Source organism: Pteronotus mesoamericanus, unplaced genomic scaffold (genome assembly GCF_021234165.1).
Source record: "Pteronotus mesoamericanus isolate MK-2021 breed Mesoamerican mustached bat unplaced genomic scaffold, CSHL_Meso_final scaffold_651, whole genome shotgun sequence".
NCBI lineage: Eukaryota > Metazoa > Chordata > Mammalia > Chiroptera > Mormoopidae > Pteronotus > Pteronotus mesoamericanus.
This window is the reverse complement of record NW_026555325.1, coordinates 23,182,200-23,199,258: the sequence shown is the minus strand read 5'-3', so window position 1 is coordinate 23,199,258 and position 17,059 is coordinate 23,182,200. Positions and strand designations below refer to the sequence as shown.

The window sequence follows — 17,059 nt, the reverse complement described above, 5'->3', positions numbered from 1 at the left end:
GTCCCAGGATCCAGAGGACAGAGTCATAATTGGTGGAGCTGGGAACCATGCCCATGTCCTCTGATTCCTGGTCCAGGGCTCCTTCCACTGCACAAGAGGAACTGAGCTCTCCTTGAAGAGCAGGGCAGCCTTTCCGCGTAGAATAAATGAAATGTGCCTAGGGCTTGCAAACAAAGGTGCCTTGAAGTGCAGACCTCAGCAGCGAGCTATGGGAATAGGCACACCTGAGCTCAATTCAGCATCAACATCAGAAGAGTGAAAAGGACAGAACATGGGTGTCTTTGACAAGGGTTTCTTCCTGTTTTCTTGATTCTCACCCAGACATTGGGTGCTGTAACATGGATGCAGCAAAGCCCAGGTGGAAGGAAGATATTCAAAAGACTTTCTCATCTAGCAGTTTATGGATTCCTTCACAAATCCTCTTGAGGATGGGTCTGCAGTCTCCATCCAGGCTACGTATAAAGGGTAGAGAGGAACTCCACACCAGCAAAATGGTTAAAGATGTGGTCGATGTGCCGTGGGTCCTGGATATCAGGTGTCCCAGCACTCCTGTAGGAGCTTGGAGAGTATGTTCCTATCGAAGGTGTATTTCACCTCCAAGGAGCTGATGATGGTAATGGTGGCCTGGATCAGCTTCTTCCTGAACTTTTTCATGATAACAACCTCCTTCTGGATGAACTGGTTGTTCCAGTAGGGAATCCCAGTTTTGATTGCCACCTTGATTAAGTCTCTCATGATTTTGTGAGCTTCCTTCTCGTTGTGGGTGTGTTCTTTGGTGACTTCGTAGAGCTCATCAAAGGTCTCACTGCTGGTGCCATCAGTCAACATGTTGGTCACAGTTTTCCTGGCCATATTTCTCAGAATCTTTTTCTGGGCTTGAATGGGAAGGCAAGCGCACACGATGCAGTCAAACGGGAGACGGCAGCCCCGGTGGTGGCCTGGGCAGTGCGTGGGACGCAGGGAGAGCCTCCGTGCCCCACTCTCCGCGCCCACCAGCCTGCGTGCTGGGAGAACGCCAAGAGGAGGGTGGGGGTGCCTAAAAACTCTTATTTCCAAATTAAGGTCACATTCTGAGACACAGAGGGTTAGGACTTTAATATTCATACATAAATTTGAGGAGAGCATAATTCAGTCCACAACAGCAACACTCCCAGAAACTGTAAGAATGAGAACTTCAGCCCTGGAGGAGAATGGGGGTGGCGTACCACAGCATCTGCTTCATGTGTAGTATGAGATAGCAGTTAAATTTAAGTGTACTCCATACATTTGTCCAATTGCTCTGGTAAGCTTTTGTCCTCAAGAACTACCTTTGGGCATTCTGGAAATCGATTGACATTACATGTGTGGGACCACTCCTGGTCTCCGTCCTGACCAATGAATCTTTTTACAAAAATAATTTTCTCCAACACTATTCTGTCTTAATGACACGGGCTTTAATCTAAGTCTTGAAATCAGCTATGATATGAGCTTTCTAAAGTCTCTCCCCTCCTTTCTTTTTGTTTTTAAGATTGTTTTGGCAATTCTGAGCATTTCTATGACTATAAAAATTTTTATTTTTTTACCATATAAATTTTAGAATCAACTTGCAGATTTCTTCAAAAAATACACATATACATGCATGCATAAAGTCTGCTGAGATTTTGTTTATGTTTTCATGGAATTTATAGTTCAATTTGGGACAGGGAAATTTATATCTTAACAACACTGGACATTTTGATTCATGAACCTGGTATATCTTTCCATTATTAACTGTTTTTAAATTTCAGCAATATTTTGTACTTTCCTGTACAGAAATTTTATTTGGGTATTCCATATTTTGTATGTTATTGTAAATGTATTTTGAAAAATATTTTTACAAGAAATTTGGCTGCTAAAATATAAAAATACAATTAAATTTTGTGTGTTGACCTTGCACTCTGTGGCTTTAGTTAATTTATTAGTTCTATTATTATTTTTTAAATTTTTGAGGATTTGCTATATAAAAATTATGTTGTATAAAAATAAAAAATAGTTTCATTATTTTCTCTGCAATTTAGGACCTTTTCTTCTCTTTTTGCTTTTTATTTGTTTGATTGATTTTTTTGTTGTTGTTTATTTTAGCCTATTGAACATACTAAGACTTCCAGTTTAATGTGGAATAGAAATGGTGAAAGAAGATATCCTTATATTGTACCTAATATCAAGGGAAAAGTGTTCGGCATTTTACCATTGAGTATAATGTTAAGTGTAGCTTTTTTGTAGATACTTTTTATCAGATTGATGAAGTTCCCTTTGATTTCTAGTTCTCTGAGAGCTTTCATTAGGAGTGGGTGTTTAATTTTGTAAAATGCCTTTTTCTGCATTTATTGAGATGATTGTACGTTTTAGAGCCATATTTTTTCCGTTAATGTGGTGAATTATATTGATTGATTTTCAACTGTTATACTGATCTTAAAATCCTGGAATAAAGTTCACCTGATATTGATGTATTATCTTTTTTATTTATTGTTTTATTAAATTTACTGATATTTTTATAAATATCAAAAGATTGCTGCTTGTGTATTCATAAGGATATTGGATTGTAGGTTCTCGTAATAACTTACTAGGTTTGATATCAGTGTTATGCTGACCTCATAGAATAAAATGGGAAGTTTTCCTTCACCTCTATTTTCTGAAAGAGCTTATGTCAGATCTATTAAATTGGTGATTTGCAAATATTTTTTCTTCAAGATCCATTTAAATTTTTAATAATTGTTGAATCCCCAAAAAGCTTTGTTTATATAATTTACAGTTTATAACCTATAAACTGTATTTGAAATTAAAACAAAAATTTAAAATCTTTATCAACTTATTCAAAAAAATAGTAAGTTGTAATAACATTTTTTAAAAAAATAGTATATTTTCCAGAAAACATTTTTTTGTGAGAAGAGAGGTGTTGTTTTACATTTTTGTCAGTCTCTTTAATGTTTAGCTTAAAAGAGAGTTATCACATTTGCTTCTGTATTCAAGCTATTACAATATCACACATTATGTGACTTATGGACTCCACTTGTGAGAGACTAAAAATAGAAAATACAAGTTCCTAGTATTGTTATAAAGTAGTTTTTACTTTGCAAGTCCCGGCCATTTTGGATTACCTGTTTTGTCTCCTGTCAATCTTTGTAAGTTGTGTTATTTAAGGAATCTTCATTTTTTACATTGTCAAATGTATTAGCATAACGTTGTTTACAAAATTCCCAGATTATTGTTCTCATGTTAGGATATGTATATCTCCTGTTTTGTTCCTACTATTGATAATTTGGATTTTTCTTTTTTCCTTGACTGTCTAGTTAGAGTTTTATCAGTGTAATTATTATTTTCAAAACACTACTTTTTTGATGTTGAATATTTTGTACCACACGTTGCAGAGAGTCCAGGCTGCGCTGTCTTTCTTTAAAACAGGGGTGCCCAGCCCACGGCCCTCGGGCTGCAAGGATGGCAATGCATGTGGCCCAACACAAAATCGTAAAATTACTTAAAACCTTTTTTTGCTCATCAGTTTACATTAGTGTTTGTGTGTTTAATGTATGGCCCAAAACAACTCTTCTTCTTCCAGTGTGGCCCAGAGATGCCAAAAGATTGGTCACCCCGGCAAGGGTGTGGATTTTTATTCCAGTAACTGATTGTTATTTGGGGATCTTTTTGATCTTGTCAAAATTACTATGATTCTTTGTTAGTTCAGATCTGTTTTGGTTTTGCTTCAGTCCTAGGATGTGGTTCTTACTTTAGAATATGGAGCATACGTGTAAGGTTTGGCCTTTCTAGTGTTTAAACTGAATATCTGAGTTATTCAGTAAGATCTCTCCACTATAACCACTGTAGAACTCCAATACTGTCCAGCGTTGCATGTCTTCTGGTGCCTTCCTTTAGCTGTCAGCCATTCAGGAGCCTGTCCTGGCGATCCCTCCTCTCTGTGCAGCTTCTTCCTATTGCAGGTAACCTTTCCTGTCAATTCCAGTCACTGCAGCCACTCCTAAGTCTGACCTCAGCTTTCTCCATTCAGCAAAACTGCTCTCCATGCTCTGCCTCCAGCAGCCTGTGCTAGCTGGTGTCACCAGGCAGAAAGCCAGGGCAAATATGGGGCTCAACTTATATGTTTTCCTTTTCTCAGAGTTGATAATTGCGTCCTAGCAGGTGTTGCTCAGTTGGCTGGAGTGTAGTCTGTAACCAAATAGTTGCTGGTTCCATCCCAGGTCAGGACACACCTAGGTTGCTGGTTTGATCCCCAGGTCTGGGCGCGCGCAATCCTTGGTCAAGCACTTACGGGAAGCAGCCAATTAGTTGATGCTTCTCTCTGGCATCAATGTTTCTCTCTCTCTTCCTCTCTCCCAGCCTCTCTCTCTAAAAGCAATGAAAAAAGAAAGTCCTCAAGTGGGGGTGAAAAAGATTCACAATCCTGTGGTCCCTGTATCTAATTCCTGAGAACACTCACCTCATGTATATTGTCTCACTGTTTATGGCAGAACAAGTCTTGTGCAAATGATCCTGGCATAGCTGTAAGCAGAAGTCCCAGCACCCCTGTTTTTAAAAAAGTCTAGTTAGCAAATTAAAAATTTTACTTTCACATTTTCCTTTTAGTACAAAAATGAACCTTTAAAATTCCAAGAAAATGAAATTTTTGGTGCTCGACAATTAAATGTAAAACAGTAACACCACTTGACTTCTGTGATTAGAGGATCAACACATAGTGGAGGATTACCAGGTTTTTCCAATCCTAAATCCTCGTATCAGATTGAATGTCTTTAATGTCTAGCTTAGAAGACAGTTCTTGCGTTTGCTTCTGTATTTCCGATGTGTGTTTTACATCATCTCTATGTTCAGTTTGCATTATTCATTCTCAAACTATCTTATGCTTCCCACATCTCTTCCCCCGATCATCCCTTTTTCTGAATATCATTTCCTCCCTAAAGTCATCCAAAACATCTACTTTTGTCTATAATTCTGTAAGGCTATATATGCCAAGTTCTGGGCTAGTCATTATAAATAAAGCAAAATACCAGGAAAAAAAAGATAATGTACTTGGCTTTTATGGATCTTATATCCTCTAGGAGATGTCTTAATTAGGATTCTCCTGAAAGCAGACAGATTCTCCTCAGCAGAGCAGGAGACAAATCTTGAGTACTTATTACTGATGGCAAATTTGGAGGTGATCCCAAGAAACAGGAGTGGGGTGGGGAGGAGAGCATGATGAGGGTAAAGAGAAATAGCCAATATTACGGAACAGGAGCTTAATTTCTGCTGGAATCTCCTGAGAAACTGCAAAAGACCTGCCAGCTTGGTCCACTTGAGGACTGGGAGACTGCAGCATTTACTAATTGACTCCCATTGCCGATTGGCTGTGCTTGTGCTTGGGTGAAACAGGCACCTGCGGGGCCAGAGAAAGCCCTGGAGCAGAAAGTAGAAAGACAAGTGGAGGACGCTGAGAGGGGTTGCTAATTAGGTAAGTCTGAGCTTGCAGGGATATCTTAATTGCAGCTGCAATTGGAATCAGGGCAGGCCAAGGGGATGTGACATGTGGCCCCAGAGGCAGCTGCCATGGGTGGAAATATTAGAGTAAGCAGATATTCTCTGAAAGATGTAAGTACCATGATAAAAACTGCAATGGGATAGAATGAATGAGTGTGTGTGTGCACATGTGCACAGGGACGGAAGTTCAGATCATGTGGTTTGAGAAGGACTCTCTGGGGAGGTGGTGGTTGTGCTGATACCTAAGCAATAAGGAGAAGGCAGGATGCAGAGGAAGAGGCTTCTATGCAGAGGAAGAGCAAGTGCAAAAGTCCTAAGATGGCATGAATAGGAGGAGCAAATTGCTGAGGCCTCCTGAGAGCAGAGGAGGGTCGTAAGAGATGTAGACAGGGACTAGATCACTCAGAGTCTGCATGGCCATGTGAGGAGTTTGGAATTTACTCTAGCCTTTGGGAAAACCATTGGGAGACTTTATGCAAGGGAATGATATGATTTTATTTTTCTTTCTAATGATATTGTGGGCAAATAGTGGTTCTTTGATTCATGCATGCCAAGTATTTCTGAAAGTTTCAGTGCAATTATAGTAGCTAATGCTGGAAAATATTCCTTAATTTGGTTTTATGCCCAATTACATAAGTCACAGTCTTTGACTAAAATCCTAGTCTCTTGTGTTCTGCTATAACCAAATATAATACCCGTGTTTCAGAGTTCATTGAGATACCAGCAATAGCAACTAATGGGTGTCAGAATATACCAGCACTCCCAGCCTCTGAAGATTCACTCGTTAAAGTAAGTCTTGGAAAAAGTCAGAGTAAAAATTCATCATTTGAATGGTTACTCACCAAGTACTACATTTATTGCTAGTGGAAAGGTGGTTGATTTTTAGATCTTATAAAGTTTTACTAAATGTTGAGACACAAAATTCTCATATAAACTTTTTAGGTTAATATAATTTACTTTTTTACAATCAAATTATTTTTTAAAGATATTTATTTATTTTATTTTTAGACAGAGGGGAATGGAGGGAGAAAGACAGGGAGAGAAACATTAATATGTGGTTGCCTGTCACGTGCCCCCTACTGGGGACCTGGCCCACAACCCAGGCATGTGCCCTGACTGGCAATCGAACCAGAGACCCTTTGTTTCACAGGCCAGTGCTCAATCCACTGAGCTACACCAGCCAGGATGCACTCAAATTATTTTTATTGGTGATCTCATAGTTTAACAAAAATACTGACTAGGATATGGAGTGCCCAGCTCTAACATTAATTTGTTCTGTGACAGTGAATGGCTGATCCCAAAATGATCACAAAGTACTTATTAGGTATATCTATTGTGTATGTGTCTTTAATACTGTGCAGAAAGTGACAAGTTACAAAAGTATAAGATTTTTTCCCCTGTAATTGAGTACTAAATATGATGCTCATACCCACATGGATCAAAAAGCAGACTGACTATCTCAAATTTCACTTGAAATGTGCAGGAAATATTACATTAACACTCTGACACATGATTAGTTAAAAATAAGAATAAAAAGACTGGGTTTGGACAAGTCTCATAGAAATGTGTCCTACCTACAATCCACTGTAAGAGTTACAAGTGAGCTTGATAGTTTTTTGAAAGCCCTAAATTATATTTTTAAGGGTAAAGATTTTCCTATTTAATGGAATTCCCTTACTGAAGATATACTGCCCTGTTCCTCAGATATCCACCACTGATAACACTTGTTAATGATCCACCTGTCTGAAGACAGTTCTAATCCTAACACTTTCTCTAGAATTGCAGGTGACAGTGAAGACATTTTCATTTCCTTGCGGTTTGTTCCCCTATAATTGAGTACTAAATGTGATTCTGGTCTGACACATTCTCTTCTTGTGCTTGAAAAAGTATAAACTCAAGTGCCCAGAATACCCAAATCCACATATATCATTTTTATACTTATTAAAGTTCAGGTGACTTTTCCTACTTTGCAGTTTTCACTGTCATCAAATATTTGTGACCCAATTTGGTTCCTTCGATTTACAAGTCAGCATTTGAAAAGACATAACCGCTAATATGAGTGACTTTGCCAATCTCAGAAGGAAGATTACTAGGAGAAATCTGACTAACAGGAAGCAAGCCTTTGATATATGAATTGAAATTGCCTCTTGTAAGAAAAGTAATGAATACATTTGTATATACCTGCTAATCTTTATAAGTTTAAAAGAAGTTGTACTTCCTTTTATTTCACTATGCATATCTCAGGAATTAGGAATTAACAGATAAATACACTTAAATACAGATGCTGATGATTTGGTAACGTCATTCTAAAGTTATTCATTATTATTTGTGTAAAAATCTATTTTATAGACTACTTTATTATCTACAGCTTATAGCACAGTTTATTACCTACTCTTTATGTTAAGGTTAAGCTCAAATCTTTCTGTATGCAAACAGGGAAGTAGGTCCGTGCCATCTTTTATAGAGATAGAGCTATGGTGTGAGTTTGGGGGTTATAAAGAGAAATGGAAAAGTTTACTTTCAGGAAATGCATCAGGAAGCACTCATAAAACATAAAGAACACAACTTAGAGATAAATCTAATGCATTTTAAATTGATGAATCCCTCACCTCTGTAACCTCCTAGCATTGTTAGAGATTGAAAACCTTTGTGGTATCAGATAAGATATATTTCAGTGGAAGGAACTAAAGATCACTTCAGAAAAATCAGAGGGGAAAAAGTATTTGGCACTAAGCCAGATGGCAGAGATCTGTTGCTTTTCTTCCCCTCCTCCCAACACATAGCCAAGTCAGGGTGAGTTTCACGAGAAATGAAGAAGAAAGGTCACTCTTAAAGTGACTCTGGGAGAAAACAATACTAATTAGATCAAGAGGAAGGGAAAGGTTGGGCCTCACCCAGTGACTAAAGAAAACATGATAAAAGAGCTACCACTCTTTCTGTAGCTCTGTGTAGAACAGACTAATATCTGGATTTCTGAGGGAGGCATTCCAATGATCAACAGAACACAAAAGGATGAGGTGAGGAGAAAAGTGTAAGTTAATCAGCTAAGGGTTGGGAACAAATACTAACAAGTGAGGATTAGGCTTTTCTGTTCATCAGAAAACCTGGATGTTGGTTTGAGTGACTGAGATTGACTGTCTGCTTTATCTATGCCATAGTCAGGCAAACGTTAAGTGCCTAAATGTATTAACAAACTGACTCTAGCTGTCACATGATTTTTTAATTTCTAGTTTGAAAGTGCTTACTCTTCTGATATTTATTAGAGGCTGTATACTTTTTGCAGGGGGTGGGAGGAAAAGGCATTTTTCTGTTACATCCTCCAGGAAGACTCTAGTGTCAACATTCATTTAGGCTTAGCATTTCAGCACATGGTGCTTCCCTAGGCACAGTCCCAACCATGTGAGGACAAGTGAATTCAGAAACACTTTCTAAAAATCCTATCTCATAGGGTGAGGAGGAGGAGAGGCTATTAAGGACTACCGGCCTGCAACTTTTTATGTGTGCTCACAGTCTCAGAGGGTTAGGCTATACCGTCCAGTCATGGAAAAGAAGCACCTTCACATGTTCTTACACAGAAATTCAGCTGCAATGCTGATCCTTATTTAGAATGGAATTAGCAAAATTATAGATAAAATATGCAAAATCTGTTTCCAAGTGACATTAAATACTTGGAGTCCTGGCAGTGTGTGTACAATTTGTGAATATGTGATGCCATGCGTTTTCCTAAAATGTAAAAAGTAATTTCCAAATATACTTACAAAAGAATTCTGATTATGGAGTGTGCTGACTTTCTCTTGGCATAATAGTGAACAACATTTTCAATTACATAAAAAGATAAAATTGTGAAATACATTAATTTTTTAAAGAGTTGAATGTATAGCACATTTAATGCTATATATTATACATACTCATGGGAAATAGTACCTAAACTCAAGAATTTTTCAAGTGATCTCTCTATTGCTAAATAATTAGAAACAGAACTTTTTTCAGACTCAACCCACGTGGACAAATTCTATGAGGAAAGTTATAATTTTATTCAAGAATGAAAGCATCTATTCAAATACTTTTAAAAGACCCCCAAATAGCTTTATAATTTAAATATACAAATCTTTGGAATGATACCACACCAATTTAAAGGGCAGTTTCAGTAACATGGCAGGTTAAGGTAATTCACAGCATTATTATTCAATTGCAAGCACATAGAAATGATATGTACATACATAATATAATGTTTAATTACATAGCTGAATTCAAATGCAAGAATATGACAGATTCAAAGGATAAATTCAGGACCTGGTACTCTAGCCACCCAAGGGAAATTGCCCAAGATTTCAGTGTTCAGGTATAGCTAAAAGTGTTTTAATGCCCGCAGAGATACAGAAGACATGCCTTTGGGCTCAGGCAAGGTGGGGAAGCTAAAGCACAACACATACAACAAAGCTGGGAAAATGGAAGGGATGTCTTCTCAATGAAAAGGGTTTGGAACAATTCTGCTTAATGACACAAGAAAGCAAGAAGGAAAATTTGAAATTCTAAGGGAGAAAATAAAATTCATCTATGAAAAATAGATCCCAAGCCTGTCCAGATTTCTATTATCCATGGGTGTGGACATGTCTAATCTGAGAAATTAATGTGACTGATCTCAGTTTGGTGAAATCCCTGGAGCACCCAGCAAAGCCAAACACAAAACCACTCCAGAGAGCACTTTTATAAGTGCAAGGACTCCAACAATAAAAGAAAACAGAACATACAAAGAAGAGAACATTCTTCTGTTAAAATAATGAGCTCTCACATGCAAATAAATAATAAGACAAGAGGGAAGGGAAGTGTGCACAACATGCATGGGGATTGTGTAAACCTCTTGCCCCCAGTCAAATGTGATATAAGCAAAAACCTAAAATAATCTATAAAGCACAATAATTGGAGTAAAAAAGAAGGCATAGAAATAAATCTCAAAGAATATGACATTATAAAAATATATGGCAGAATTTAAAAATAAAAATATATCTTTAGAAATGGAACAGAATAATTGAAATTAAAATTTCAATTGACATAAATTAATATTAAACAGTCTGAAAGGGAATTAATAAATTGGCAAACTGATCTAACAAAATTACCCCAACTACAGCACAGAGAGAGAAAGAGAAAGTACAAAGCAAAAGTTAGAAATGTGGAAGATAGAAGATTCAATTTGTGTTGAAATAAGAGTTCCAGGATAGAAAATAGAAAATGAAGAAGGAATAACATTCAAAAAGATATTCCCCTGTAGTTTTTCAGAGTTGATGAGAGATATGAACACACAGATTTCAGAACCTCAAAGGCAGTAAGTAAATCTTAGGAGCAATCAGAGAGAAAAAGACAGATATCTACAAAGGAAAAGTTAACATCTTGGTATAGAGAAAGGAGGATGTAATTGGAAACGAGCAATTATATCTGTAACATTTTATTTCTTTAACAAATTATCTGGAGTAAATATAAAAACATAAACTATCATTAAATCTGGGTTGTAAGTAAAATGGTGTCTGTTATATTATGCTCTTACTCATCTACCTGTTTAACATATTTCAGAATTAAAATATAAAAATTGAAAAGGAATACATAATATTTATTGATAAAATAACAGTTGTTTATTACAAGAATCTCCTTACCTTCATTTCTATGTACCAACTCCCCACCCCAAGCAGTAGTGTTAGGTAGATATAGATCTTATACTAATGTTCAACTTGGAAGGGGCTTACCAATTCCCCGAACTGCTACATCATTTAAATGAGGGATAGGCAAACTGCAACCCTGGGACAACTACCTATTTTCATAAAGTTTGATTAGAGTACAGGCATGCCCTTTTTTCTTTCTTCTTTCTGTTTTTTTTTTTTCCTCTTTTTAATGGCTGCCTTGACTCTACAACAGGAGTTGAGTAGCTGCAAGTCTAAAGTATTTATTATCTAACCCTTTAAGAAAAAGTTTATCAACCTGGGGCTTAAATAATGCTACTTCTTGTTATTTCCTCTTATCAAATTAGCAATATATTTTTAAAATGAAGTCACAAATCTTACATAGAGAGAATGATAAAAATGAACTAAGTTTAATGGTCTTAGATTTATACAGAGGGGAAACTTGACGTAAAAATAAATACTGAGAAATTCTAATATCTCTGAGTGTTTATTTAGTTGAATTTTCCACACTTAAGATTCTCCATAATCAAGAAAAGCTGGTTTGGGTAACATGAACATTCAAATCAGTCACCGGATTCTGCCATACAACCTAATTAACCTCTTGTGTATAGTACATTTCCCATCCCTCGCCTAAGCTGCATTAATGTGATATTAACTCAGAAAGCAAAGGAAGACAGCATTTGTCTGGGCCTGTTTTTTAAAAAAATTCTCTTTCCATTCATCTTTTAGTTTCCTATGGAAAGGCTGGCAATACTGGCTCTTTTTATATGTATATAAATATATGTAAATATATTTATATATTTAAGATGCCTGAAAATTATGTTATACTATTTAACATATATTATGATGTTTGAAAAGAATAACTCATCACTTAGTCATAGGCTGTAAAAAGTGACTGGATTTCTCACTTTGGTGTTGACCTGAACCTTGGGAAAATTATGCTCTTCCAATTGGAGAAAGGCAGATTTTTTTAAATTGAAGACTAGAGATTGTACTGATTTAATCACTTATGTCAATAAAAACTGTAATCATTTCTTTGAAGATACAAGTTACTACTTGCTGCAGGTGCAGTAAGGAGAATTACCCTGTCGTGTCACTACTTCAAGCCTCTTTGTCATCAGGCTCCACCTGCCCTCTCTGACCATATTTCATTGTTTGGACTTGCTCTTCTCAACTACAGCCTGGCCTGGCCCCACCTCCCCCTACCCTACACACCCTGCAGTCAGCACGTGTTTAGTGCCTTTCTTACATATCTTGCAGAAGCCTAGCTCCAATCTTACTGTCCTCTATAGTTCATTAATTAATGATGAATTAATTAATCATTGACAAACATCTGTAACCTAGAACAATCTTGACCTTCCCTAAATTTCTGTAGTTCTTAATTTTAAAAAATAAAGCAAACATAAAGAGTCCTGAATTGTTTTCCATTGGTTATATGTAAATAAATATTATCTTTTCAATAAGACTGTAAACTCCTTCAAGGTCAAGGACAATGTTGCATGTGTCTTTTAAAATGGCATTCAAAAGAATCAAATGAGAGAGGGAGGCATCTCATTTAATGTGGTAAGGAACCTAATATCTACTTTTATAGTCAATGGCTTGCCTTTATAGATATAGATATATAGATATTTATGTTATAAAGTATTATATACTCTATTATAGTTATTAAAATACATATTTCATATATCTGCTACTCAAAAAATCAACACTTATTAAATATAGTGGTTAAAAAAATCATTGTACATTAGTGAAATATACTTTGAAATCCATTAGATGAATTTGTTAGGGTCAAATAATGCTTGTTTAAACACAAATCAAGTGTGGAAAGGAGCAAAAAGCAAACAATGTAGTCCCACTCAAATTCCAAGTCCATTTTCCAAGGTGATTTATATTTGGATTTGTCTTTTAAGGGCATATAGAAGAATTGAGTCTGAAAACAGGCAGGAGTACATAATTGTTCTTCTCAAGCCAGAAACTTTTTTTCTTTCTCTTTGAAGGTTAAAGTCAGAATCAGTAGATTTGTAGTTCACAACTGAAGCCTCTTAAATATTTTCCCTCCCCTTCCCTTCATTTTATCCATCAGATTTTCTGAGAATTCAGTAAGAATTCAGTGCACAGTTAATCTGTGTGTTAGCTCTGAACTAGATGCTGTAAATGACACAGGTATGTCAGATGTCCAGCTGTCCCCACAGGTGATTTCTGTGATATGTTATACCCACCATTAGATAAGATTCTGACCATCTACAAAAACACAAACAATCAAAAAGGTCACCACTCCACTGAGCTCCTTCATGAGTGAAGTTAAGTGGGTAATTTCCAAAGAATGACACTGACATCCCAAAAGTCAGTAATAAATTAAATTGTAAAATTACCTTTCTTTACAAAAAGCTGATAGATTTTCCCACAGCCCTCATATTGTACTTCAAGACTGTCTCCATCCCCTGTTTTCTCCATTCCGCTTTCTCCCCTCCTGCATAGAGTCCCTGGCTCAATTTTGACCTGTGACTGCCTTACGCTATAATAGCCATCAGCACACACTGGCTGTGCTTTTCATATAAAGGGACCTTAGTGATTCCCAACTTTTTGTTACGAAGTTTCCAGAAACTTTGCTTTGCCTTTTGAGCAGAATATCGGGGGAGGTATGTGGTTGGAAGGAAGCCTGGGGATAAGAAAGATGATAATAAATGTGCTTACATTATGGTATATAGGCCTACCTTCTCAGGATAAAGAGAAGTATGTTCAAGAGTTTTCTCCAAAGGAAAAAGACCAGACATACACAAATGGCACAGCAAGCCTGTCCCAAATAAGTAAAACTGAATGAGACAGAGGTATTTTCATGGAATGACTCACTAGTGGTTCACACTGAAGGAAGAGTATTGGAGAGAGAACAAGGACCAAAATTCAGACTGTGACCTTTTTGAAAACAAGAACTCTATTTTTCCATCTCTGAGTCTCCAATAACTTATAAATATTTGTTGAATAATTATATGAGTTTTATTTTCCTGGGCTTTTCTGAGTAACACCAGTAGTAAACTCTGTGTGTGTTTGACTATAATAGAAAATCTGTGCTATGTGTGTGTGTGTGTGTGTGTGTGTGTGTGTGTGTGTGTACTGACCTGGGGATAGAAGGAATGAGAAAATAAATGGATATGAATAGGTATGCTTTGAAGCAGAAGCAATTTCAAACAAAAAGTACAGAAAATGATTATTATTGATTGCTAATCTATGTGGCTATCAAAAGATAGAGTGGTATGCTTATTTATGCAGTCATTCAATAAAAATTCAGTGGATAGTTAATGTGTGTCTTAGCCCTGAGCTAGATGTTGGGAATGATACAAATATAAGTCAGATGTTCGGCTGTCCCCACAGGTGATTTCTGTGATATGTCACACTCACCATTAGATAAGAGTCAGTACCTCTGACCTTCTACAAATAGAATCCATTTTCACTGAGCTCCTTAATGAGCAATGTCAAGTTTACTAAAGATCCCATCAGGGAGGCAGAGAAAGAGTTTATATTGTACCCGAAACAGCCCTTAGCCTTATGTAAACCCCATTTGACATGGTTCCTTCCACATCCCCCTCCCCACCCCACCCTCAGAACTTCCACTTATGCTAGGCTTCTCTTTCCATTGTCTCAGCACACAGCTTTGGGTTACTCACTCTCTATGTTCTTGTCTCATGAAAGAGCGGCTTCAACTATGTTTCTCTGTTCTTGGTGCCATTAACCCACTGGCCTGGAAAACAGGATTCTTGTACAACACTTTCCATACTTGTTTTAGTCTAGGTCCTCCCACAAGCAGATTTTATTTTGAAGGATTTGGAGCTGACCCTTTATTTGGAAAGTAAACTTATAAAACACTGGCAAGGGGAGACAGGAGAGGGTAGGTAGGTCATATGATCTAAAGGTTTGTGTCTCCTGCCCCCAATTCATATGTTGAAATTCTAACCCTCAAAAATGATGGTTATTAATGTGCTGGCTGGTGTGGCTCAGTGGATTGAGCACTGGTCTAGGAACCAAAGGGTCACCAGTTGGATTCCCAGTCAGGGCACATGCCTGGGTTGCGGGCCTGGTCCCCAGTTGGGGGCATGTGAGAGACAGCCCCACATTGATGTTTCTCTCCCTCTCTTTTTCCTTCCCTTCCCCCTCTCTAAGAAATAAATAAATAAAGTCTTAAAAAAAAAGATGATGGCATGAAGAGGTAAGGCCTTTGAGAGGTGCCTAGGTCATGAATGGGATTTGTGTCCTTACAAAGGAGGCCTCACAGAGATCACTCGCCTGTTCAGACATGTGAGGGCACAGTGAGAAGGCCTGGCTATGAAAGAGGAAGAGAGCCCTCACCAGAACCTGACCGAGCTGGGCATCTTGATCTCAGCCCCAGCTTTCAGAACTGAGAAATAAGTTTCTATTTTTTATAAGCTACTCAATCTGTGGTATTTTGTCATAGCCCAAATGGACTAAGGCAGCGGCCAATAAGGTGTGCCATTCAAGTTATCCCCTGGTAACTGAAGCCTCCTGGGATGCTGGCAACTGGTAGAACATCCACTTTAGTTACTTCATCAAGGGGGCAATTATTTCTGCCCTACTCCCAGCAGTTATTGGTTGAGGGCTGCTCTGGCTGGTAAGTGTCAGTCCTCTGACATTTCTGGCCTGCTATGTGCACACATACATGTGGATTTAGCAGAGCAGGTGTCAGCTGCCAGAGAAAGCCTTTAGGCGAAGAGATGAGATGCGGGGGTCTAGAAGCCGGCTCTGTGCACACGGTGGTGGTGACTGAGGAAGTAGGAGCAGGGTGGTGGTGGTGCCTGCACAATAGCTTTAGATAAAGATAAATAAATATAGTTTCCTTCTCTGGTTGGAAGGACACAACATATACATATATATATATAAAGAGTTAAGTTACACGATACCAGATTATCTGAGGCAATGTTTTTAAGAGTATGAAACATGGGCACCATGTCTCATCAACTGCTGTGGGGAGCCGACTATGTGCTAGAAACTGGGGTAACTGCTGCGGATAAAAGTACATTCTCTGCCTGTAAGTGGTCTGAGGTGAGAGGTAGGATTTAGGCTCAGAAATGGTGGCATCAGAGAAAGAAAAGAGGATGACCAATCCAGACCAGCAACCATTGAAGACTTGCAGGCTCCAGGGAGCAAGATGCCTTTGGAAGACACCAAACTGGCCCTGCAGGGGGGTGGGTGTGGCCCAACTTGTCTCCACGGTGGGCCCAGTATGAATGTGCTTAGTAGCTCTTAAGACAGAGGACAGGCTATTCTCTATTATTCTCATCCTCCTTTGGACTTAAAGCTCCAGGACCCACTTGGCCTGTAGCAGAATTGATATCTTCCCCTACTTGACTTTCTATTCATCATTTTCACCATGGGGTACAGGCATCTTGTTTCCATTGGCATCATCAGCAGTGAGAATAGCGGCAAATCACATTTATTGAACATTTACTAAGTATCAGGTGCTTTCGCTAGTTTATATGCATTCACTAATTTAATCCTTTCTTAAACCCAGGGAGATAGGTATGATCATTGTCAATACGGAAGCTGAGGTAGTAACCTCCCTAGGTTGCACAGGCATGGGTGTTGGAGCTGGGCTCTGAATGCAGGATCTGGGTACCGGAGCCTGCCCTCGTTCAAAGAGATTAGACCTATTTAGCCCAGGCCCCCTGACTGTCCCACACTATTCGGAGATGATGGAGATCAGGCGTGTTTGAATGGGGATATGTAGGAAAGAGTTCTGCCTAAGTCGTACACCACTTTCTGAGAGGAACACAGGAATCAGATTGACCCCAAGTGACTCTGAGCCCTGACACTCCTCTCCCTGTACTCACCACCTCTCAGGTTTCCCAACCATCATGAAAGGGAAAAAGAAGTCCTTGTAGACATTAACAGAG

The 17,059-nt window shown here is 38.1% G+C and overlaps 1 pseudogene; it reads right to left on the bottom strand.

Moving 5' to 3' along the window:
• Window positions 1–373: 373 nt before the first annotated feature.
• LOC129061808 (tumor necrosis factor alpha-induced protein 8-like protein 3) lies at window positions 374–13,610 on the bottom strand (annotated as a pseudogene).
• Between the last annotated feature and the right edge of the window lie 3,449 nt (window positions 13,611–17,059).